Raw genomic sequence first — 27046 nt, forward strand, 5'->3', positions numbered from 1 at the left:
TGATCACAAATTGAAAAAAATAAAAGAAAAAGTTATTTTGCTCTTATATATGCAATTCTGGTGATATTCTTTTAATATTCTCAGTAACAATCTTTCAGTGCTTAGTGTAATAAGGTGACTTTCTAATCCTTGGACAAAAAGAATATAATGGATAGTTCTGTCAAAAAAGATAAAGTAATGTATTTCATTGATGAGGCAAATCTCATCCATAAACAAAACTTTTGTTGGTAGACAGGAAATTTAAAAGCGAAACTTGAGATAACTATTTGAATCTCATTATTTGAATCAATTATATTTCTTTCCCACCATTATATTTAAAAATACAAAGAAACAATTTTAGGAGAGGAATGGACTGATTATTTTATGAAATTAAAAGGTGAAGCTCTATAATTTGGACTATAAGTTCATAGATTTAGTGCTAGAAGGAACCATGAATACCCTCTAGTTCAACCTCATTTTATAAATGAAAACCCTAAGTCCCAGATAGGGAATATAATTTGCCCAAAGTAAAAATCATACTAAGTGGCAAATACATTTTTAAACCAAGGTTGTCTCATTTCAAATCTGGCCTTTCCACTACACTATGGTACATGAAATATAATGAATTGATATGTCCACAACACCAAAGGATTGGAAAACAGAAGACATGAAGCTTAGGAAATGTTATATTTAGACTAGATTAATATCAGTGCAGCCCAAAACTCTCTCTCTATCTGTGGCACCATTTGTGGGAGGAAAAGCACCACAAAAGCAGAGGTCCTGTCACATGCATCTTTGCTTTTCTCAAATATAGCTAGTCCACACACAAAAAATGTAATGAATTAACGGTGAAATAAATGAGTAAAAAAATTTTCGGGGTGGAGCTAAGATGGTGGAGTAGAAAGATGCATATACTCTAGTGCTTCCCCCACAGCCCACAAAATACCCGTAAAAAATGACTCAACAAATTCTAGATCAGCAGAAGCCACAGAACAACAGAATAAAAGAGGTTTCCAGCCAAAGGTAACCTGAAAGGGCAACAGGAAAGGTCTATCTCATTGGATGCTGAGTGGAGGGGAGCCCAGCCCTGGCTGCACAGCACTGGGAGGAACAGGACCTGAACAGATCTATGAGGCAGAATTCCCAGCCAGGAAGGTCCCAGATCCCTCAACTCACAAGCAACAAAGAAAGCTCCAAAGGTCAGTGTGGGGGAACTTTCCCAGCTGGGCTAGAGGGGAGTGGGGTACCCCCAGCACTAGCCCCAGTCAGTGGCAGAGGTAGTGGCAGCAGCAGCAGTAGCAGCAGTGGGTGGCAGGTGGCTACAGTGGCAATGGAAGTAGCCTGGGTCCATTGTCCATGCAGCTCAGCTTAAAGCCTCTGGGGGAATTGAGCAGGGGATCTGAACCTCAGCCCTCAGTGGCAGCCCTGCCCTACCCAAAGCCCTTGGGGGAATTGAGCAGTTGATCAGAATCTCAGCCTTGAACTTGGTACTGTGGGGAGGAGAAGTACTAGGACCCTCCTCTTGACAAAGATTCAGAAGTCAAGTACTTGACTGGGAAAATGTTCAAAAAAAGGGGGAAAGAAATAAGACCATAGGTCACTTTCTTGGTGAACAGGTGTCTCCTTCCATCTTTTTGGATGAGGAAGAACAAGGCATACTGTGAATAAGTCAAGACTTCTTCCTCCAGTACCTCCAAAATGAATATGAAGTGGGTTTAAGCCATAGAAGAGCTTGAAAAACGAGTCAGCAGCTTGCTAAAGGCAATTTTCAGAGGAAGAAATTAAAGCTACTTATAATCATAGGAAAAAATACTCTAAATCATTTCACACCTATCAAATTGACTAACATGATAAAACAGGAAGATGATAAATGTTGGAGAAGATGTGGAAGAGCTGGAACACTATTTCATTTGTGGAGCTGTGAGCTGATCCAACCATTCTGGAGAGCAATTTGGAACTATGCCCAAAGGGCTACAAAAATATGCATACCCTTTGACCTGGCAACATTGCTTTTAGGATTGTATCCCAAAGAGATCATAAATAATGGGAAAGGGTCTAACATTTATAGAAATATTTATAGCAGCTCTCTTGTGGTGGCAAGGAACTGGAAATCGAGGGGTAGCTCATCAATCGGGGAATGGTTGAACAAGCTGTCATATGTGAATATAATAGAATGCTACTGTGCTATAAAAAATGATGAACAGGAAGACTTTAGAGAGGCCTGAAAGGACTTATATGAACTGATGCTGAGTGAAATGAGCAGAATCAGAACACCATACACAGTAACAGCCACAGTGAGTGAGGAATTAGCCCTTCACAGTAATACAGGGACCTAAAATGTTCCCAAAGGATTTTTGAGGCAAAATGCCATCCACATCCAGAGAAAGAACTCTGGAATTGAAAGGCAGAATGAAGCAGAATATTTTCTCTTGTGCTATGTTTTGTTTGTTTTTTTTTTCTTATGCTTTCCCCCATTCATTTTAATTCCTCTGTGCAATATGACAAATGTGAAAATGTACTTAATGAGAATTTACATGTCATCTGGGGGATGGAGTTGGGGAGGAAGGGGAAGAAAATCTAAGATTTATGGAAGTGATTATAGAAAACTGAAAACAAACAATAAAAAAAAGAATTGGAGAACAAGCTCATATTTAACCGACATATGATCAATAATAACTCTTAGCTTTCACCTTTCCAGAATGTACATTCATTCTTTCATTACTTGCCACAATGAGAACATAGATTTTCTAAACCCCAGAACCAATGATTCTGTGTTTCTGGATTCCATCTCTGTCTAATTAGACAGACTATTAGCTCAGCAGGCCAATTTTTTGGCTTTCTGGTTGACCATTGTGGTCTTGTGGGATACCAAAGGCAAGTTAAGCCTTTCATTGTTTTCCTGTCATCATTGTGACACAATCTATTTGACATCTTTGGCTTATAGGTTATCTTCTGTGAATCTGTGTTTTTCACTCCAAAACCTTTTATGGAATTCATGGGCTACATGATGCTATAGGAAGACTTTGTGCTTTCCAGAACATAAGCTACAGATATATGAAAGCTCACTTTGCACAATAACCGTGTTCTTCATAGGTTGTGCATAAATCAAACTTTTTTAAATTGAATATTCTAGGAGATCTCATTAAAGGAACACAGAGTTTAGTCTTTTGTGAAGCAATTTATCAGCCTGTAATTTATTTACTCTATAAATACAGGTAATTTTCTACATGCACTGTCAATTTACAGATGTCTTTTCTGAAACACACACCCCAGTTATTAATGTTTTTTCCTTTCTTTCAAAGAAATAATGTTGTATTTATTCTTCACAAGAGGCCATTTAGGTTAGAGCAGATAGAAAACGAACTTTGAAACAGACTTTTCTGCAAGATCTGCCTCTGTCACATATTCTCTACGTGACCCCAGGCAAGTCCTTTAGCCTCCTAGTTTTCTACTGGACCTCTAAGCCTATAAGTTGCAGAGAATGGACCAGTCTGCATTGGTTCAGGGAATTCTCTCATCTGGGAGCTCTCTATAATGATGAAATCATGGAATGTATTCCTATCTTATATTATATGTGTGTGTGTGCACACATGCATGTATGTGTGTACATGTTATTCACTTACATGAATATATGTTGTCCTTCCTCACTAAGAGAATATAAATTCATAATTTTTTAAAGTAAACGTTTATTGCATTGAAATGAATTGAATCAGTGCATTTACCAATGACCAAATAGAGAAGAGAAAGAAATTGAAGGAATTAGAATAGATAATGAGGAAAAGAAACTATTACTCTTTGCAAATGATATGATGATATATTAGAGAATCAACTAAAAAACCATTTGAAATAATTAACAACTTTAACAAAGTTGCAGTACATGAAATTAACACAGAAATCACTCACCTATCTATATATTACTAACAAAGCCCAGAAACAAGAAATAGAAAGAGAAATTCCATTTAAAATTACTGTACACAACACAAAATACTCGGGAGTCTACCTGCCAAGACAAACCCAGGAATTATATGAACACAATTACCAAACACCAAGCCAATATAATAAAAAATGCCATATCTACTTAAATCAATTTACTTTTTTGTCATATCAATCTATCATGTGCCAATGACCTATCCATGCCATCACTGTGCAATATCTGCCACACTATTGTAATATCTCCTCATAAGTCCAGGAGCAACTATGAAAGTATTTATATTAAATTGAACTCCACAAGCATTCATTAGATGCCTACTATGTGCAATGAACTGGTCTAAGTACTAGGGAAACCAAAGCAAACAGAAAATATATGCTTTATTTTTAAGGAACAACTTAGAACATATAAAGAACCTGTGACCTCAGAATGAAAAAGAGGAGCTTTGAAAATCAAAAATAGCTTAGGGGACCTAACTTCTACGGTGGACATCTACCCTAAAATATTTGCTTATATGACTTTATGTGTATACATACATACATACATTTACTTTTGGTTTGTTATATTCTCTAAACCTCTCATTATAAGAAATTCATCTGCATCAATAAATGTCTTCTTTTAAAAGTGTAGATTTCTCTGGGAGAATTAAAGTATTTCAGTCATTCAGTATATTGTGGATTACGTTGCCAATTGTCTTGACTTTTATCTGGCCACTCAATTTCAATGACTCACAGGAGAAAATGAGACTGATGACTTTATATGACTCTGCGTCACTTAAATACAATCCATGTGCAAATCAAGGCATTACTTTGTGATGTCTTTAGTTTTCTTTGGGAGTGAAGGATAAGCAAATTTCCTCGGCTTGGTATCACACTGGACAAAGTACTATAATTGAAGTGAGCAAGACTTGAGACCCTGTCAGCTTCAGACACTTACCAGATTTGTGCTCCCTCAGTAGCCTCAGTTTCTCCATGTTTAAGGGGAGGGGACTGTATTTGTTAGTGTCTTAGGTGTCTTCTGGCTCTAAATCTATCATCCTATAATCTTAATACCTGCACTAAGAAACTACTGGTAGGGAGAAGCTTGAAGGAAAAAACATTGAAGCTTGGAACACTTTGGGTACTAGAACAGACCTGGGAAGAGGTGTCACAGTGAAGACCTTAGAATTACTTGAGGATATTAGATGCCTCAATTTTCATGAGAAAGTTCTTTGGAAACAGATAGAATGCCAAAGATAAATATTTCCTTAACACAAATTTTTCTTAGAGCTCCCCCTATTCCAAGGAAAAGAAAGAGTATGGATTAACAAAACTTTTTAAAGTAGGTTCTTCTAGGACTTGGTTCTATGTCTTATGTCTAGGCCATGCACTTTGATGGCAGCCATCACTGTTTTTCTGAAGTGATCTATTTTATGATGATTCTCTGAAAATACCACTCAAACCAAATTTATAGGCATGGGGTTAAAATTGCAAAGCATGGCAAATATAAACTAGTGTACTCCCTTCATTTTATGCATGAGGAAAGTGAGGCCTCAGAGAATCTGTGAACTGTCTGAGGTTATAGAGGTAGGAAGTGGGAAAGTCAGAATTTGAACCTCACACCCTAGAACAATAAAATCTTTCTTATGTAGTTATTTTCTTCCCTGAAGCCTGCTGCTACACTATCCTCCAAGCCAAATCTTTGAAGACTATGCATAAAAGGAGCTAGGCCACTAACCTCAACATTTCCTGGGACCCTGCAGTTTCATCCATACCTGACCATTTTCTACCATGCCTACCCTTTCCCCATGTTCATCTTCCTTTTCTATCTCTTGCTCTAAAAACTAATGAAATTATTACCATTATCATTGCCTTTGGAAAAAAAAATATGTCAGTTGACTAACTCATTGTTGTACTTAACCATCATTGTGGCTTTCTATACCCAATAAATCCATTCCCTAGTTTCAACTCCCATACATGTGTGTTTCTCTTCCATTGGAATGTAAGCTTCTTGAGGACAGACTATTTGGCTTTTGTCTTTGTGTCCCTGGCACCTAACAGTTAATAAATGCTTGTAATTCATTCATTCTTCTATTTTTCCGCCATACTGTGGAGTTTCCAACTTTTTCTAGTTCACAATCCAGCCACCTCTTTACAAATTCCATGTAAGAATTTCTTTAGATTTAGTGTGACTCTGGCTTTCAGCTCATTTACAGAAATGAGATGACAAATTAAGCCCACTTAATTCCATCTATATTTTTGAAGACTAACTACTCTAGATACCCATTCCACAGGGAAATGGTTCTTCCCAGAATTTAGGTTTGTTGTTGTTGTTCAGTCATTTAGTCATATCCAACTCTTCATGAAACCATTTAGGGTTTTCTTGGCAAAGATACTGGAGTGATTTGACATTTCTTTCTCCAGCTCATTTTATACATGAGGAAACAGAGGCCAAACAGGGGTAAGTGATTTGTCTAGGTGCAGCTATTTTATAAACTGACAACTATTATAATTTCTTAAAATTTCACCATGTAGTGGGAAATAAAGGACAGATCATAATGAAATGTGGCTTGATCATGGAATGTTTCCTGGAACAGGTGTGTCTTAAGCTAGGCTTGGAAATGTTAAAGGAGTACAATTATCAGAGAGACAGCAAAGAGTTAGAGCTAACTATATCACGTAGAAAGGGCAACAACAAGATTTTCTTGAATGAACCAGGAAATTGACATTAGTGGAAAAAGAAGAAAATGATTAAAAAGTTGGGGTGTGGAAGAAACTTGGAAGACTATGTGAAACGGTTGAAATTTGAAAGATAAGTTAAAGGAAAATGACATAATTTCTTCAGCTGGGGAATAGCTAAAGAATAAACACCAATGAACCATAAAGTAGCAGAAAGAAAATGAGAAATATTGTAGATAAGTAGATATAATTAGACAGTCTGTGTTGGTGTCGGCACTACTTTTGAGGCTATGGAAAAGGAGATGAGGGTGCATTCTGATTTTCACAAATAGGAATTTTCATGAATCTGTCAACTATCAATAAACAACAGATAAGCAGACCAGTGTCAGGTCAAAAAAAAAAAAAGATAGGAAGTCCTGGATAAATACAGGAATCCTCAATCAGGAGCCCCCACTGCCTGAACTCATAGCTTAGTGAATAGGGATGCCAGCAAGTCAGTTTGTTAAAACAGTTCACAGAGGAAGTTAGTCATAAAAGGCTACCAACAAGAAAGAAAGGGCTTAGAATCTTGCCTCTAGCAAGGATAAAGGGAAAGGATGACTTCGAAAGACAAAGTATAATATTTTTGTTTAATATAAGCCCAAGTAATAGCTTTGCATTAACAAAGTGCAGTATCCCTCTGAAAGCAGAAGGTAAATAGACTAAAAGAAAGCATTTCTATACTTTAGGATATCAGGAAGAATTAAGTTTACCTTATCCACTGAGATTTCAGTCCTTGCATAAGGACAAACTATTCAAAGGGCCCATAAAGGCAAAGTCTGCCAAAAGATAGCCATACTTCTCTTCCCTTGCTGTACTTAAAGACCTTTTGTGGGACTTCAAATGGAGAATTATGTCCTGAAGAAAGGGAAGATATATTTTAAGGAAAAACAAAGTGGTTACTGGCTCCATGAGTGGGATCCAGAAACTAACTCTTGAAAGATATTTTCAATGACAATGGAGCTGGTATGTTAGCTAAGATTAGGTTGTCCCTTATGGTATAGTTATTTAGATTGCCATCTTGTTAGAGGCAAATTTCAAAACATTTGGGATTTGCTGTTATTATTTCCTTACTTGAAATTGAAACTATAGATCTAGTTTTGACAGTTCTAATCAAAAGTAGTACAATAATCTCCAACAAGCAGACTCGGACATTTATCACTTACTAAGACAACCAGTCAAGTATGCTTACCTAAGTTTATGAAAGGAAGAGAGCACTGACCAAGAGCAACCATCTGCTTGACAAGCTTGAATTCACAGGTGTCCCTTATCCCCCACCCCCTGAGATGAAACTCACATTGGAAGTGATCTTTTCATCAACATAAATGGCCTTCTTAATGTACCTACTATGAATAAGAATACAAAAAAAGACAAGAACACCATCATCAAGACAAGATCACCTGAACAAAGAAGAAGTGAGGGTTGGGAAAGGTTAAAGAAAAAGTCAAAAACTGAATATGAGAAACAGAAATACAAGTGTTTTCAAGCATTTACTTGACACATGATCTAAACATTAAGGTGTCAAAGAAAGGGAAGTGCAGAGTTAAAAGATAGATTGAGGAAAGTGTAAGTACAATCACAGAAGTGGAGGTACAAAGTTAGGATATTGATGAAGATCTAATCTTGGTGACCAAATTGTGATTGGAACATTTGTAGCACATTTACTATAAGATGAGTAGGTGTGTTCCATACTTCTGCCTAGATACAGCATACTTTCCCATGGAAAAGAAAATTCCTCCTAATAATCTTTCAAGGTAGAAATGTCTGGATCACCCATACACTTTTATAGTAATGTCAACACAAACAGCAAAAGATAGACCTAGAATACCAATTCAATAAAAGACACAATCTAGAATAGAAAATTCAAGGCAAAGTCAGTAATAAGAACAAATATAAGATCCTTGACAAATACTATCAGATTGACAACTGGCTAAATAAGAACCAGACTGGCAAGAAGGAAGAATCCAAACTTCAGCAGAAAAGAAATGAAGGATCTGAGCTCTAGCAGAACAAAGTATACCAGAATGTAGGAAACATGTCAGAATGCAGGTCTGGTATTTTCCTAACCATTGAGAGGTGCCTCTTCTGGATTTACCTTTGAGGAATTAATTAAATAAACCAGAAGAAAAAGCATTCCACTTCACTATTCATAAAATGGAAGCATGAAGGTGTGTAGAAAGACTAGGTACCATAAGTTTTAACCTTGTTTATTAGCTGTATTAGTTATAATATGAATTTTGGCATCCTTGAATGTATATGCAGGGAGAAAAGTGTGTAATATGGCACTAAAATCAAATCAACAAGCACTAATTAAACACTTGCTATGTGCCAGACACAGAGCTACTAGCTGGGGATACAAAGAAATACAAAAGATAATACCTCTTCTCAGTGAGCTCATAGGCTAATACAAGAGACAACATGATAACAACTATGTAAAACAAAATACATACAGGACAAGCTAGAACACTCAATAAAAGAAAGGCACTAGAATGAAGTGGTATTAGGAAAGACTTCTTGCAAAAGGTGAGATTGTAGCTGGAACCTGAAGGAATCCAAGGAAATCAGAAAATGGAAATTTGGAGGGAGGAAATTCCAAGCATGGGGGGCCAGCTGTGAAAATGCATGGAGTAAGGAGATGTAGTGTTTTGTTCAAGGAACAAAAGAGGTCAATATCATTGGATCACAGAAAACGTAGCGGAGAATAAGATGTAATAAGACTGGAAAGGGAGGAAGAATTCAAGTTCTAAAGGTCTTTGAACACCGGAGAACTTTGATGACAATTGGAAATGTGACTATTTTACTGAAGATTAAGCATCTATTTAAAATGGACATTAAAAAATACCATACAGAATGTTGCTTTCTCTATCAAAGGAAACATATCTATCTAATGGAAAAGACAAAATTAAAATCAATTAGAATGAGTTGAAACACGAAAAGTTGATGATGAGAGGGTATTTCCCTAAGGCCCACCAATTCAAGTCAGCAAGCTGGCATGAACTTCATCATAAGAAATTAAATGATTTGGATATGTGAATACTGAGAGACTGTCTTCATACTTTGAAAGATATTGGATAAAAGAAGAGGTGTCTCAGGGTAGAAGAAGAGGAAATTATTTCCTAATGAGAAAAAAATTAGAAGGTCTGCAAACTCTATGTTAGTGAACTTGGTTTCTATTTCTGGTAGAATTCTAGAATGCATTATTACATTCTAGAGCATTGAAAGGGAAAGTAATAATCACTAAGATATCTATTTCATCAAAAAGAGATTGTATCAAACATAATTTACTGTTTTATAGGGTAAATAGACTATTAGACCAGGAGAATGCTATAGACGTAATATTTCACCAAAGTCTTTCACAACGTGGTTCATGCTAGCCTTTCGAACAAAATGGAATTGTGGGTTATGTGAAAGTACACCAATCAAATGAAGGATTGTTCACCAAAATAGTCATTAGTTGTCAACTTGGAATAAGGTTTCTAGTAGGATATTCAAAGCATCTCTTCTTCTTCCTAACATTTTCTATCATTTACTTACATGAAAATATGCAAAGTATGTTTATCAAATTTGCAAATGGCACAAAGCTGAGAAGGGTGGTTGTGATAAAGTCAGAACTCAAAAATATCTCAGTAGACTAGAGACATAGGCCAAATTAAATAAGTTAAAACTTAATATGAACAAATATTAAGCTCTACTTTTAGAGTTAAAAAGTCAGTGGAACACATACTTCCTGTAGCAAAAGACCTCACAGTTTTAATAGGCTACAAGTTCAATTTGAGTCAGTATTGTGTCATAGCAGCTAAAAAGCTAAATCTATGATAGGTTGCATCAAACATAACATTGTTTCTAGATTGATTTTTTTAACTGAAAAGTATAGGAACAAATATGCCTTTCTTTAACATTTCAAATATTATTTTTTCTATAACCAAGAGTTTAGAGCATCCAAATTAGGATCACTCTCTAACACAAAGAGGGACAAAGCAAGAATGTCTACTATTACCATGATTTTTTAAATACAGATCAAGAAATATGAGCTACAGCAATATAGAGATAGGCACTACTACGAGTGTCAAGTTTTCTAGTGAAATTGAGAGTGAAATTATTCCTTTATTATTAAGGTGATAGTATATGTACTTGGAAGTAATTAACAAATTCTGAGCCCTTGCTTGAAGGTAAGGGAGTGCTCTTTAACAGTCCCTTTGGAAGAAGGGAACAACCCTTCAGCAGAGGTCTTTCAGTTAATCTTAATATTTCCAGGAAATTCACTGTATAATGAGTCAGAAAAATCAGTTTTAAGACTTCTATATTTTAGGAGATTCAACTTTTTATTTAGTTTAAATCTGCAATGTCTATTCATTGATTAAGCCAAGTCAAGTCAATCACCATTGATTAAGTGCCTCCTATGTGCCAGATATCAGGTTAAGCACTGATCCCATTTAGGGTTTCTTCTGCGGTCAAACAACCTAAGGTTATTTTGACTTGCTTAGGATAGCCTTTCAATTAGATGACAACTACTGTCATCACCACTACCATCCTCAGTAGTCCATGTTCACCAACATCTTCTGTTGTTAGGTAAGCATTATTAGATCTTTCAACTTATACTGGAACAAAATTATTTCAATTTCCTTCCATACTAAGCTTAATTGGCCTGTTCTGAATGAGCTTGAATGTGGAAATGTTCCTCTAAAATATGATAACCAATGTGTGTGTCCACATATGCTTGCTTCAAGTCTTATTTAATTTACTTAAGTTCTACCTTCTTCCTAATATCCACAGTTTTATACATTCAGTAACTTTATACTAGGTTTCCGTTCCTAAACCTTACTACTGGCAACCTTTCTATCTGTAGTTAAATCTTTTTCCTATGAAAAAGATTTGTTGAAAAACTAACATTTCCTTCACTTGAATAGGCATTCCACTAAAATTATTCTCCAACTTTCGTTCTATAACAAGCACACACTGAAGCTAGAAAGCAGCGAGCCCGACTAATTTGATTATTTATAGCTTACTAAGATTTAATACCTTGTCTGCTTTTTTACTTTTGTAAAGATTTATTCAAAGAAAGTACATTCTATTCCTTATAGATGAGCAGGTGTGGATAATCTACTCTATTTGGAAGAGGTCAGATATTATTACCCAAAGAATCAAGGCACAAGAGTTGTCATGAAACATGATCAATTTTCAAAGTAAGAGTAAGCATAATTTTCTTTTTCAATACTCCTCTTTATGCTCATATAAAGTAAAGGGCATTTGGAGATGTATCAGTAAGCACATACACAGAGGGGCCTCTATCACAGGTTCTTTGATCTGCTTTTCTAAAAGGAAAGGCAACTTTTGAGGGACTAACAATACCCCTTAATCAAGCTCATGTACCATTTGCTTAGTTCAGGAAATCAATAGACAGTGCTTCCAAACTGTCTCACGTCAGCAGTACATATATCACAAATCAACAGACAAGTGCAACTATCTGACCATAGTTGCCAGAGAGGGAAGCACCAACATTTCAGTTTTCAAAGCTGAGGGCCTGCTTGTCAGCTTCCCAGCTTCATCTGGCACACAAAGTTTCTTCCAAAATCTGAGCCCCAAAGTAACACCTCACCCTCAGAGTATTTATACCCTTTTTAGAGCCAGAGGGCTCCCAATCCTTAAGAACCAGTGCCTCATTAACAAAAGGTGTGGGCCTTCCTACAAATATTCCCTAATCAAACTCCTCTTAATGGCCAGGCCCATTTAATCACAGTAACAATAAAAAAAAATGTATACGTGTATATATATATATATATATATATATATATGTATATATGTGTGTATGTGTGTCTGTATATATATATATATATATATATATATATATATATATATATATATATATATATATGTACTGTTTCTAGCTGAAGAAACTCTTGTTTCTGTACTTTACTCCTAGTAAAGGCAAGATTCAATCACAGGTATTTGATTACACAAAAACAAAACAGCAAAAGATCCTATTTTGCTTACCTTCACAGGAGAGCTTGGGGAGAGAAGGATAAGGATCATGGTGTGTTTGTTCTTCATTGCCGAGGAAGACCGCGCCATCAGAGAAATAACGACATGACTTGCACTTGACTCTGTTTGGAGTGAGGGAGGGCTGTGCAGGTCACCAGCCTCCCTTCTCCTTCAGAGCCATCTGAATCCAGTGACCAGATATTGACCAGGATGACTGGAGATGACCCAGGATGAGGCAATTGAGGTTAAGTGACTTGCCCAAGGTCACACAGCTGGTGAGTGTCAAGTGTCTGAGGTGAGATTTGAACTCAGGTCCTTCTGATTCCTGCATTGGTGCCCCCATTGTAAAGGATGAGAGGATCAAAAGTCCTCAACTGCATTCAGCTTTCCTCATTTTTCATGCTTGGTAACCTTACTTGGCACAAATTATTACAATGATAGTTTCTGTAATTAAAAAAAAATCAGTCAATCAATAAATAACTGAGTAATCTAGAAAGTCAATGTAATATCATTGAGAGATTGCTGGGTTTAGAATAAGCAAGCCCAAGTATGAATTTAGTTTGAGTCAGTTTCTAGCTGTATAATGACAAGCAACTGTAACTTAGTTTTTGAACTGCAGTATTCTCAACTGCAAAATGGGAAATTTTGCATGACTTCATAGGAGTGCTATAAATAAAACACTGTATAAACCTTAAAATACCAATAGAAACATTACAACTGTCATCATTTCTACTTTATTTACCACTTAGTAGAAATCACATACTTAGGTAGTGACAGCAGGGACAAAAAAAGGAAAGAAATGGTACTGGCTGTATCAAAACCTATAGTCTATAGATAAGATATGTACAGCAAAACAAACAAAATAAAGCACTGATCTCATCCCGAAGCTTATAAGTGCCAAATAAATGTTATGGAAAAGGAAGTGCTATAATCAAGTTTTTAGAAGAGGAAGAGATCACTTTTAGCTACGCTGGTCAGAAAAAGCTTCATAGAAAATGTGAGATTTGAGCTGACTCAAAAAGTAAGTGGAACTTGGATGGAACGTACGGTCCTTAAAGGCAAAGACTTTAGTTTCTATACACCTGGGACTTAGCATAATGCTTTGAACAGAATCAGTTCTTAATAAATGTTTATTGCTGAACTGAATCCAGATAGGATCTTTGTAAAAGTGGGGATGCCCCTCTAATCCTAATTAATGTAAACACAGAAGGTCTAGACTCCACAATTGAATCAATCAAAGGGACAAACTAGTTACAAACAAGTTTATTATCACTTTGGCGGAGCACTGTGAGAATTGGATGAGAGCATATTTACAGAAAATATTTTGTTACTGGTTTAAGAGAATCAGGGATATCCCATTGGGCTGTGGATAAAATGGTAAGCCCATCCAAGAATTTAAGCATTTTATCAATAGCCCACTCTAATAGTAGTGGGAGGGAAGGATAGAGTTTCTATCCTGCCCTGTCCCCACATTGATCAAGTAACATCCTTCTGAACTTTGAAAGGCTGGAACGTTTAGCATTCCCATCAGAGACAGTAACAGTTTCCCTAGAACCACAGTGAAATGTCAGTTGATAGCACTATCTGTAGGGGAAGCTAAGAAAAACACCAGAGACAAGCCAAACACGATCTAAGAAAAATTATTTCAGGACTAAATAAAGACATTGACTCTTGGAGACAAGCAGAAAGCTACACATAACAGTTATTTCATGAAGAGGCCATAAAGGGAGAAAAGGGACTTCTAGTAACCAGAGTGATGAGTTTACCCATTGGTTACACATGTTGTGTCTCAGCTCTCTCCCCACAGGAACCTTATATAATCAAGAGGAAAAAACAAGCACTTGGTTTGGGGAGATGTTTCTGTTACAACCATCTTTATTAGTCGTACCGAGTAAATCTTTGTTTACTCTTTTAAAACCTAATTAGATTTAACTTGTGATGGCAAGCATACATATAAGAGTTTGTGAGAGACAGAACTAGAAACCCCAAGCTCTCACATTATTTTGCAACCCTGAAGAGAGAAGTCAAGCAGTTTCTGAGGACCCAGCTTGCTAGTGCTAGTGGAGCTATAATCCTGGAGGGCAGGGAGGTTTACAAAAAAAAGGAGGAAAAAAACCCTTCTAAACTTGACAGAAAATTTGATTTTTCTTCATGACTTCCACTTACTGATGATTTGAAGTTGGGGAAATTATCACTTCTCTGGGTCTCAGTTTTATTTTTTGGCTTGTTGTTTTTTCATCTATATAATAGCAGAGGTAGGTAGAAGGAGGGAACTAGATGATCTAAGGTCCCTAGAACATAATCTTTAACAGTCTATGATGATACAGTTCTAGATGGAGAGACTTCTGGCAGGAATGGAACAGAAGCAGGAAAACACAAGTTAATTTGGAGCCACACTATGGGGGACTGCAATTGACAAATACTTTTAAAAGTACTAATATTAATCATTAGCCAATAGTGATCTTATGCTTATGATCAGATTCAAAATCTTATTAACACAACTAGGTTCCAGTTGGTACAATGAATCATTTGAATTCTCACTGTATATTTCCATTGTATTGGAACCAATTGCTATATTTTACATAATTATAACTCCAACTAATGCGAATTTGACTGCAAGTGACCACTTTAAGGTCACTTGGTAGGAGCACTTAGAAGAATGAACAGAAGTAGAAATTCATTTTTTAAAACACATGCAGTCCCAGGATCCAGAAAATGCAAGAAAGTAAAGAATAACCAAAGCACAACACAAGAAAGGTGCCAACAACCATCTTGAATTCTCTACTTAACACTTTCCAAGCGGAATTCATTAAGCACTTATCTTATTACATAAAAATAATTGTTTTCAGATAAACAAAGAAAAATTGAAGCAGTTTTTCTCAAGGACAAATCTACTGAAATATTTCAGACTCTTCAGACATGGATGGCACATATGAACTATGAATGAACACAGGATAAATTTATTGGAGTTAATAATGCATATTTTCACACAGGCACACATTTCATTACCTATGCCCTTTACTAGATGGGAAATGAGAGACTAAATGAATGGAGGACTCCTAAATTGGAAAGTCTTTCCTTCTCCATCTCTACTCTCACATGACCAAAAACTGACTACATTAATGTGTGCTTATATTTCTTCTTAATCAGGCATTCATGTGATTCTTTAAAAAAGACTATATTCATTCTGTTCCAATTTTGGTTTTTCTGTCAATTTAATGATATCTCATTCCATGGGACAAAAAGTTCAAGAACTGATGTGTTATCTATCCCAGCATTTCATACAGTAAAATGATCATCTGATTTAACACAGTATTTATTAAATAACTAATGGTGGGGAAAGTACTTGTTCACAGAGTTTTGAGGAAGAGGGGAAAAAGCAGCAGAAGATGGGATATGTTGTTTCTCCCAAGTCACTTGACTTAATTGGACCTGCCACTAGGAGGGTCTGGTATGTATTTCTGCTGCTCCAGGATACAATCAAGAGATTATGTCACCCTTGATTTTCTTTTATTAACCTCAGAGATCATAAATTTATTATCAAGCTAGGATTTGTGCTCAATTATTTTCTTTCTCTATATTTGGTCTATACATAACTGGCTTCAACTTAAATAAATTCACAAACAAATGCTGACACCTATTGAAATAAACAAGTTTTCCTTTCTATAAGAAAATCTTTATTTTATTTTTATTACTCATAAATTGAAGATTTTTTCACTAAATTACTAATGCTAAGTGTTGTATGTGGCCATAAATTATCATAAGAGTATTTGATAGGTATATGTTTTCTAGAAGATCCCCAGTTATTAGTATCTCCTCCTTATTTCCAAAAATTACTTCATATTTCATACACACTTCTATAGGTTTACATTATCTTCCCTAACAGAATACAAGTTCCTTGAAGTCAAGGACTATTTTATTTTTATCTTTATATAATACCCAACATGTACCAAGCAATAAACTGGCACTGTGCTATTAAATGCAGGGTTAATAAATTTTCATTGATTAATTAATCATAATCGCAAGATGATGTGCTCAAGTAACTATATGTTGAAGCACTTAGTTTTTATCTTTTACATCATAAATGAGTTAGTCTAACATCACCAGTGAGTTCTGCCAATGCCAGTAGACATATATACACACATGTGTGTGTGCACGTGTGTGCATGCATGTGTATTCACACATACATATATTTGCATGTATGTATGTACATATTCTTTCCTCTTTGAATGAATTCTGATGAGAGTGAGATTCAAGTGCTACCCTCCCCATTTCCCTTCTATTATAAAAGCTCATCCTTGTGTACCTTTTCCATAAGAAAATGCTTCCCCTTTACACCTGCTTCTTCCCCCTTCTCCCAATACATTCCTCTTTCTCACTCCCTTCATTTTTTTAGAGATCTTTCCACCACAGTCAACTCACAGACACTTTTTTCTGTCCATGTTAACTCCTTTTAACTTCCCTAATAACGATAATGTTCTGAAGAGTTACAGATATCTTCTTCCCATAAAAGGAATGTAAATAGTTTACCTTTATTGAGAGTTTTATGTTACTATTTCCTATTAACATTTTTATGCTTCTACTGAGTCTTGTGTTTGAAAGTCAAATTTTCCCAGTTATGGTATTTTCATCAGTAATGCTTGAAAATCCTCTCTGTTTCAGTAATCATCCATTTTTCCCCTAGAAGGATTATACTCAGTTTTGCTGGGGTAGGTTATTCTTGGTTACAGTCCTAGCTCCTTAGCCTTCCAAAATATCATATTCTAAACTCTCTACTCATTTAACATGGAAGTTGTTAAATTGCATGTAACATTGATTGTGGATTCACAGTATTTGAATTGTTTCTTTCTGGCTACTTGAAGTGTTTTATCTTAGATATGAGAGCCCTTGAATTTAGCTATAAAATTCCTGGAGTTTTTAATTTTTTTAATTATTTATTGATTTTTAGTTTTCAACATTCATTTCCACAAAATTTTGAGTTTCAAATTTTCTCCCCATCTTTCCCCTTCCCCCACCCCATAATGCCTTGCATTCTGATTACCCCTTCCCTCAATATGCTCTTTCATCTATCACAGCCCTCCCTTCCCTTATCCCCTTCTTCTCTTTTTTTTATAGAGCAAGATAGATTTCTATATCCCATTACCTGTACTTTTTATTTCCCAGTTGTATGCAAAAACAGTTCTCAATTCCTAATACCTTGAATTCCAACTTCTCTCCCTTCCTCTCCCCCATCCTCACTGAGAAGGCAAGTAATTCAATATAGGCTGTGTATGAGTAGTTTTGTGAAAGACTTTCATAATAGTCATGTTGTGAAAGACTACATTTCCCTCCATCCTATCCTGACCCCCATTTATTCTATTCTCTCTTTGGACCTTGTCCCTTCTCAAAAGTGTTTACTTCTGATTACCCCCTTCTTCATTTGTCCTCCCTTCTATCACCCCTCACCCCACTTGTCCCCTTCTCCCCTGCCCTTCTGTAGTGCAAGATCTCCTTTCATACCAAACTGAGTGAGCATGTCATTCCCTCCTGCAGCCAAATGTGAATAGATTAAGCTTGCCTTTTTCCCTCTTGCCTCCTCCCTTTTCTTCTCCAATGAAAAATCTTTTTCTTGTCTCTTTCATGAGTGATAATTTGCCCCTTTCTATTTCTCCCTTTCTCCTCCCGGTATGTTCCTCTCTCACCCCTCAATTTTGTTTAATTTTTTTTGAGGTATCATCCCTTCTTATTCAACTCATCCTGTGCTCTCTGTCAATGTGCGTGCGTGTGTGTGTGTGTGTGTGTGTGTGTGTGTGTGTAATCCCTCCACCTACCCAAACACTGAGAAAAGTCTAAAGAGTTACAAATATTATCTTTTCATGTAGGAATGTAAACAGTTCAACTTTAGAAGGTCCTTAATGATTTCGCTTACCTTTTCATGCTTCTCTTGATTCTTGTGTTTGAACGTCAAATTTTCTATTCAGTTCTGATCTTTCCATCAAGAATGCTTGAAAGTCCTCTATTTCACTGAATGACCATTTTTTCCCCTGAAGTATTATACTCAGTTTTGCTGGGTAGGTGATTCTTGGTTTTAATCCTAGTTCCTTTGACTTCAGGAGTATCATATTCCAAGCGCTTAGGTCCCTTAATGAAGAAGCTGCCAGATCCTATGTTATCCTGATTGTATATTCATAATACTTAAATTGTTTCTTTCTAGCTGCTTGCAATATTTTCTCTGTGACCTGGGAACTCTGGAATTTAGCTACCATGTTCCTAGGAGTTTCTCTTTTTGAATCTCTTTCAGGAGATGATCTATGGATTCTTTCAATATTCATTTTGCCCCGTGGCTCCAAAATATCAGGGAAGTTTTCCTTGATAATTTCATAAAAGTTGATGTCCAGGCTCTTCTTTTGATCATGGCTTTCAGGTAGTCTAAGAATTTTTAAATTGTCTCTCCTGGATCTATTTTCCAGGTCAGTTGTTTTTCCAATGAGATATTTCACATTATCTTCCATTTTTTCATTTTGTTTTGTAATTTCTTGGTTTCTCATAAAGTCATTAGCCTCCATCTGTTCCATTCTAATTTTTGAAGAACTATTTTCTTCATTGAGCTTTTGAATCTCCTTTTCCATTTGGCTAATTCTGCTTTTTAAAGCATTCTTCTCCTCATTGGCTTTTTGGACATCTTTTGCCCATTGGGTTAGCCTATCTTAAAAGGTCTTATTTTCTTTAGCATTTTTTGGGGTCTCCTTTAGCAAGTTATTGAATCACTTTTCATGATTTTCATGCATTATTCTCTTTTCTATTCCCAATTTTTCCTTCACCTGTCTTACTTAATTTTCAAAATCCTTTTTGAACTTTTCCATGGCCTGAAACCATTGAGTATTTATGTTGGAGGTTTTGGACATGGAAGCCTTGGCTTCCTCTGATATTATGCTTTGTTATTCCTCATCTGAAAGGATGAAAAAAAATACCTGTTCACAAATAAAGTAACCTTCTATAGTCTCATTTTTTCTCCCTTTTTTGGATATTTTCCCATCCAGTTACTTGACTTTTGAGTCCTTTGTCAAGAGGAGGGTATACTCTGGGAACCTCTAAGTTCTCAGTTCCTCCAAGGTGGCACAATCAAGGGAGAGGAGTTTACTTCTCTCCTGGTCTGCACGCTGGTCTGGGAGCAACCAAAAACTTCTGCCCAGAATCTGAAATTGGAATTCCCTCAGCACAACTGCCTCCAGATCTACTGCTCTTGCTCCTCCTCACCCCTGGGTTGAGCTTAGGGCTGAAAATCTCCTCACCTCTGGGTGGAGCACAGAACTGAAAATCAGATCAATGGCTCAATTGCTCCTGGACCTTTAGGTGGAGTTCTCCTAGGGCTGCCACTCAAGGCTAAGATTCAGATCAGCTGTTCAATTCCCCCAGGGGCTCTAGGCAGAGTGCTCCAAAGGTGGCAGCTGCTCCTGCAGTGCCTGCTGATGGAGGCCCAGACTGGGCTCCCCTCTCCTGTGTGAAGGAGCCCTCCCAATGACCTTTGAAGCTGTCTGTGACATTTGTGGGTTGAGCAATCTGGGAACTGCTGCTGGTGGTGTCCTGAAGCCTGTTCCATTTCCTGTCTCTGCTGTGCTGTTCTGGTCTGCGTGCCACATGCTGGTCTGGTCTGCATGTCACATGCTGGCTGGGTCTGTGCACTGCACCTGAAGTTTTTAATTTTGCAGTCTCTTTCAGGAGGTGATCAGTGGATTCTTTCCATTCATAATTTAGGAGCAAAGATGGAGGAGGAAACAGTCAGTGGTCTCACTCTCCCTTTGTTGACCTTGAAAATCCCAGAGAAAACTGCCCCAGGAAAAATCCTGAAATATTGGGGCCAGCAGAAGGGGAACAACAGTCTTTTAGCTCATGAAGCTAGGGAGATCAACCAGCAAGACATTCTGAGCCCCAGAGGGGTTGAAGCTGGTAAGCACCAACACCAGGATCCTAGGAATTCCTTATCATAGCCAGGCAAATTGGGCAGACGCTAGCATAAATGGGGGTCCACCAACCACTGAACCTGCCCATGCTCTGGCAAAGCCCTAGGGAAGGAGGTGACCTCCAGTGTCCAGACCATCCCTCCCCCACACCTCATGTTGTGAGCTTCAGTGCAACCCCAGGGGAACTCAGAAATACTGTACCTAGCCTTGGCCTTGGCACATACCAGCCAGCTTCTAGCTGAAAGAACCAGAGTCCACAACATACAAAGCCAGTAACCAGGCTCCTAATAAGCTCCCAGCAAAAGAAATGTGGGACAGAGCCTCCTGTGCCCCAAAAGCAAAGATCCACTTTAAAAGCCAGGAAAAAGGCAATCACCATGAGCAAGAAGCAAATTATAAAACCGAAGACCATGGAATGTTATCCTAGAGACAGGAAAGATCAAAATATAAATTCAGAGGAGGACAGCATTGGCACTGCACCCACATCTGAAACCTCAGAAGGGAATAGGAACTGGTCTCAAGTCTAAAAAATATTCTGGGAAGAGTTCAAGGAGAATTGTAAAAGTCAAATTAGGGAGGAAGAAGAAAAACTGACCAATGATTTCAAAAATTTAATTGACAAAAATGAAAAAAAAAATCACCAAAGAGAATAGCTGCTTAAAAAGTAAAATTGGCTAAATGGATAAGGAGGTACAAAACATAACTGGAGAAAATAATTCCTTATGAGGAAAAATTGGACAAAAGGAAAGGAAGGCAACAAAAGCTATTTGAGGAAAACAATCCATTTAAAATTAGAGTTGGGCAACTACAAGCTAATAACTCTGTAAGGCATTAAAAATTAGTCAAACAAAATCTAAAGAATGAAAAATTAGAAGAAAACATAAAACATCTCATGAGAAAAAACAACTGACATGGAAAATAGACCCAGGACAGAAAAATCTAAGAATTATTGGTCTACCAGAAAGCCATGATGAAAATAAGACCCTCAATAATATATTCCAAAATGGATTTTTTAAAAGATATTTAATACTTTCTTCTGATTTTATTTTTCTTGAGGTAATAAGTGCTCAGTCTTTCATAATAATCCTTGTTTTATTGCACTGCAAAGAAATGCACATACCACAAAATATCCTCTAGTCTGTGGCTTTTGCCTGCAGACATCAGTAATAATTGCTTGCATATTAGCTGCTATCTGTTAGCAGCTATCTCTTTAGTTGGCGTATCCAGCATTGCTGTTTGGGTCTTGAGAAAGTTCCCTCTTTCCTCAACTACCACAATATCATGTCTAGTTTTTTTATTTTAGAATTCAAGCATTTCACAATATATTGAATGATGGAATTTGGGGAAAGTCTTGGAATTTTTTTAGTTTCCTTCTTAAACATTGAAGTGCTGACATGATTGGTGAAATGCTTACATAAAAATTCGCCTGAATGTAATCATCCAATGTCTTCTGAATCAGAACAGATCCTCCTACAAATGCAGTTCCATTTCCTTTTGTTGTTTTAATTTCTGATGTGTTCTCTGTAATTACTAGAATTTTATTAATTTTTGAAGTAAATTAATATGGGAAATTAAGGGTACTGACAAATGATGCCATCTTTTTCTTCTTTTCCAGTGCCATATCCATTATCCAATCAAGATTGAAAGCTTGCTTTAGGTTAGAGTAGTTCAGAAATTGACATTTTTTTAGTAAACTAATTGCGTTCTCCACTTCATAAATCTGTCTTGGGAACATACATTTTGGGTAGATATTGTCTTCAGACTCAGTCTCAACATAGTCTTTAGGTCTTCCGTATTATCTGCTTTTGTATATGAAATTTACACCTTAGAGCCTTTCTTCTCCTTCTTTTCCTCCTTCTCCTCCTCTTCTTCCTTCTTCTTCTACTCCTCACCCTCTTCCTCCTCCTCTTTCTTCTTTTCTTTTTTTCTCCTTCTTCTCCTTCTCCTTCTTCTTCTCCTTCTTCTCCTTCTTCTTCTCCTTCTTCTTCTCCTTCTTCTCCTTCTTCTTCTGCTTCTTCTTCTTTTTCTTCTTCTTCTTCTCGTCCTCCTCCTCCTCCTCCTCCTCCTCCTCCTTCTTCTTCTTCTTCTTCTTCTTCTTGTTCTTCTTCTTCTTCTTCTTCTTCTTCTTCTTCTTCTTCTTCTTCTCCTTCTCCTTCTTCTTCTTCAGATTTTATGCGACATGTCATTTGGCCTGAACATTTACAATGCAAGATGCAACAAAAGTATTATAAGTGAATTTGGACAGAAGCTGTCTCTGGTACCAATGGAAATTTTCTTCCCCCTTGGCCACATTTCATTGGGTTCTACTTCCTTTGTCACCAGCCACTGAAAAGAGAGCCTTAATGATTTGACTTGAAAACATAAATATATCAAAAACATTGGAGCACTGAGCTGCATCATAAGTTATATCTCCTACTTTTCTAAGTCATTTCTTTTTCTAATGAGATATTTAACTTTTTTCATTTTTTTTATTCTTTTGACTTTGTTTTATTTTGTGATGTCTCCTGCAGTCATTAGCTTCCCTTTATGCAAAAGCAGTTTTTCAGGAATTATTTTATTCAGTGAGATTCTGTATTTCTTTTTTCATTTGGGCAATTCTATTAAAAATGCTATTCATTTAGTTTTTGTGCCTTTTTGCCACTAAGCCAAGTCTGTTTTGTTTTTAAGGCATTATTTTCTTCAGTATTGATGTGCCTCTTTCACCAAATTGTTAATTCTTTTTTCATAATTCTCTTGCATCACTTTCATTTCTTTTATCAACCTTCTTCTACCACTCATATCTTTAACTCTTCAAGAAATTCTGGTTGGACTTGGGTCCAATTAGCTTTTTTCTTAGTCTTTGTGGTTATTTTCACATCTTTGTTTTCTGCATTTATGGCTTGCTCTTCTCTGCCACCATAGTAACTCTTTATGATCAAATTCTTGTTGTTGTTGTTTGCTTATTTTCCCCAATCTATTTCTTGAATTTGAACTTTATATAAAAGTTGGACTATGTTCACCTTGAGGTGAGGAGGCACTGTCTCAAGCTTCAGGCTTTTTCATGATACTGTTTCCACACCTACTTTTCTTGGTCTTCAGTATTTCCAGGGTGGTATGATGCAGGGAGAGGTGTGGTCACTTCTCTTCTCATCTTTCATCTGGTCTTTACTGAGAAAGAGCCCCAAGTTCATTGCAGCTACTAGTTCTAGCACTCCTCTTTCCCTTGGAATTGAGACCAGGGCCTCTACAACCTTGTGAATGCTCCCCAGTGCCCCTCTCTCCCCTAGAACTGTTACCCATAACTACATATGGGCAATAGAATCGACAACCAATGCCCGCAGTACCCACCATCAGAAAAAGGGTCCCCTATTATCTCTTTCTGATCTGTTTTCCAATCTCCTTACATTCTCTGGGCCGAGAGGATTCAAAGTTGTTGCTACTGCTTCTACTGCTGTACGTGTTGCAGCTACCACTGCATGTGTAGGGACTGGATACCCTGGAGTCACAAACTTCTCTTGTCAACCTCCCAAGTTTTCTTAGCCTGACCTTCTTTTGGCTGTGCCACTCCAAAATTTGACTTGAGGCTTTATTTTAAAGTTCTTTGGAAGGTAATGTTGAGAGAGTTCAGCTGTGTTGTCTTTAATATGCCATCTTGGCTCTCTATGACTCAATATTATTTTCAATAAAATAAAATTTAGCAGGTGTCCTTTACTAGAATTTTTAACAGTGGAAAATGTGCATGTTGAAAGGCATATTTCTTTGCCTGGTGTAGAATTTGTGAATAGTGTGGGTTCTACAGCCTCTATGGCATATTCTCAAATTAGCTGATGAATAAAATATTATTCTCACTACTCTGCTACTAGTCAGCAGTTCATCCCTCCTCTTCCCTACCTCCAATCATTCTCCTCTCTGGATAAACAGAGAAGGGATAAACAGCAGATGGAAAAACACAGAAACAAATGGAACAATGGGAGGATAGGGAACTAAGAAGACATTTTGCTTAAGCAAAGTAAGACACTACCTTTTGGGGGGAATTTGAACTAATCTTCACCTTATTCTCCTAAAAGGGTGATTTCTTGGCATTTTCAAAATCCTTGAAACACACATTGTAAGCTACCATGCCAGGTGGTGGAAGTACAAAGACTGAAATAAAAAGAAAACAAAACCCAATCCCTAACTTCAAGGAGCTTTCATTCTACTAGGTGCTAGAAATAAATAAACTTGTAATCAAATGCAAGATAATTTGGAGATTACTAATAACCAAGAGAAAGGTTTCCTATAGAAGGTGTTGTATGAGCTAAGTCTGGAATTATCTTAGCATTTTACAAGGGGCACACGAGGAAAACATCCAGTTTAGTCATAGAAGATCACTTATGCAAAGGCATGGAATCAGGAGATGGACTGTCAAGTATGGACAAGAGCAAATAAGACATTTGTGATCCACATGAGAAAAATAGCATGAAAGCAAGTTTGTGAAGGAACATAAATTGAAGCCAAAGAGTTTGTATTTTATCTTAAAGAAATTCTTGTGGAGAATCTTTAAAATGGACCTGTGCTTTAGGAAGATTATTGTGAGACCTTATGGTGGATGAATTAGAGAGGAAAGAGTCTGGAAACAGCAAATTCACTTGGGAGCCATTTATACTAGTTTAAGTAAGAGATAATGAGTGAATCCATATAGAGGCTATGTAAGCATTGCATAGAAAAAAAAGTGAGAGAGATATCGTGGATATGAAATCAACAAGACTTTGTAACTGTTTGGATATGAGGGTGATTATCAAATATGGATTATAGATAAAATGGATTATCAAATACGACTGCAAGGTTGTGAATTTGGGTGAATAGAAAGATGATTATGCATATAACCAAAATAAGAAAGTTTAGGGGAAGGACAAGTTTAGGGAGAAATATAGAGATCTATTCAGTACACATTGCATTTTGGGATAACTATGGGATATGTAGGTAGCAGCTGGTGGTACAGTCCTGGAGTTTGGGAGGAAGACGCGGGCTAGTAATATAAATATGGTAGTAATTTATATAGAGATGACTCCATGAGGTATAATGAATACACCAAGAGGAATGAATCCAGGACAGAAACTTCTGGGATACCAGAATTTATCCAAGTCAAGGTATGGGGCATGGATAATGATCCAGAACAGGAGACTGAGAAGGAGTAATTTCACAGGTATACAGAGAAATATATTGCAGATAGCAGTGTCATGGCAACTAAGGAAGGAGAGAGCATTGAGGAGAAAGGAATGATCAACCAAGTCAAAAGTTATAGCTTTTGTAGGAAGCCAAAATGGAGATTACTAGGATTCCTTATAGATTAAAATCTTATAATCTTACATTTAATTCTCTCTTACATCATAGCCAAGGAATACCCCATGAAAAACATCAAGACATTTGCCTTTTTCACAACTATTGTTTTATTTCATTGAGTATGGGGAGATATACGGAGTGTTCAGGGAAGACTAACCCCTCTGGTATGATGGCATGTTGAGCCCTTTGCTCAACCTGAGTTCTTCCCTACCGTTGTGTTCATTTAGCACCCAGCTCTCACTTGTAGCTTCAGAAACTCCAGCACATTCAGAGACCACACCCTGGAAAATCCATCTTGGCAAACAGGCTAACACAAGTTGAGGGTAAACAACAGGGAAATGTCTACCCAAAGATTTCCCCCAATGGAACTGGTAAATGAAAACAACTGGTTCCAGTGAACATGAAGGTGGCTGACGCAGGCGCTGTGATGCCTTTACAGCCCAGCTGGACATCAAAGACTCTAAGGCCATGTACTGCATCCTGGGCCATGACTGGTCATCCTGACGTTTGTCTTGCCACTGAACTTAGATTCATCTGGAAGAGAAAATAAAACTGATGACTTTTTGCAACTCAGCCCCACTTAAATCACAATTCACATGCAAGTCAAGACATCACTCCATGATGTCTTTGGCCCTCTTCAAAACAAAAGATGAAAACAACAGCAATAATTAACAATAGTAAACACTTCTTTGGGAAATTAGCCAAAAATTATGGAAAGTAACTCTAATGGAGTGCTAGCAAATGTTCTAGGTAGATGACAAAAATAGCTCCCTCTGTTTCTCAAGTCATTCATGAGAATGCATTTTAGGCTTGTAGATGTAGGTGTAGAAGCAGAAGATCGAATGCCTGGGGAGTGGGCAGTGATTTTCTCCAGTTTTGTTCAGCAGCACACAAATAGGAGTGAAGGCAACAGACAGTAGGAGTAACCTAAAGCTGCGGTTTGACCAAACAAGATCTAGGACAAAACAAGGAGACAAGCGACTCAAGTGAAGAGGATGTCTTTGTGTGTGACTGAGGTGGAGTGGAGAATTAGATCATGTGAAATGAGTAAATTGAGGAAACATAAGGTTAAGGTATTTGAGAGAGTTTTAGTATGTATGTTAGGTTCCCTAGTAGAAGAACAGTATTTGAAGAAGAAAGATTACTAGATTCCTTCAGTCAGGTACTGAACTCATTTCAAAAAGAAGGGGAATATTCTGAAGGTTGATAGACAAAAGTTACTA

General features: G+C 37.0%; 1 pseudogene; it reads right to left on the reverse strand.

Annotated features, from left to right (window-relative positions):
• Positions 1 to 21364: 21364 nt before the first annotated feature.
• LOC140508057 (large ribosomal subunit protein uL1m pseudogene) lies at positions 21365 to 26293 on the reverse strand (annotated as a pseudogene).
• Between the last annotated feature and the right edge of the window lie 753 nt (positions 26294 to 27046).

The sequence above is a fragment of the Notamacropus eugenii genome, chromosome 5, assembly GCF_028372415.1.
Source record: "Notamacropus eugenii isolate mMacEug1 chromosome 5, mMacEug1.pri_v2, whole genome shotgun sequence".
Lineage (NCBI taxonomy): Eukaryota > Metazoa > Chordata > Mammalia > Diprotodontia > Macropodidae > Notamacropus > Notamacropus eugenii.